Below are 497 nucleotides of genomic sequence, written 5' to 3' on the forward strand. Positions count from 1 at the left end.
GATTGTCAAAAGCTCCTGTGATGATTACATTTCCGGTATTAAGAACTGACAAAACAATTTTTGTCGATGAGATCACCATAAATGCCAATAAATGATTACCAATCCTAAAGCCAATATGGAAATCTCTTTGTGGTTTTAAGTTGTAAGCCTTCACACTGGATTACATATATAGTGATGGTCAAGAGTTAGTGAACCCTGCCAGAAAATGAACATAATTATTTGAAGTGTTCCAGTTCTGCTTTGTTTTAGATATGTAATTATTTAAGTTTCTTTGGGCTCGCTGAACATTGTATTGTTGTTGTCTACATCCAATACTCACCATGAAGGAGTGCCTTCTTTGGGTAAGGTTCACTAACTTTTCAGCACAACTGTATGTGAAGTCAAGTTCGTCTGCTCTCTGCTGTATCTGAAAACCAAATTTTGAGTATGAATCATTTTATCTTTATCTGAAATTCCATTTTTATTCACTGATTGTGTTTGTGATGTTATGGCATCAT

This window comes from Lytechinus variegatus, chromosome 4 (assembly GCF_018143015.1).
Source record: "Lytechinus variegatus isolate NC3 chromosome 4, Lvar_3.0, whole genome shotgun sequence".
In the NCBI taxonomy this organism is placed as follows: Eukaryota; Metazoa; Echinodermata; class Echinoidea; order Temnopleuroida; family Toxopneustidae; genus Lytechinus; species Lytechinus variegatus.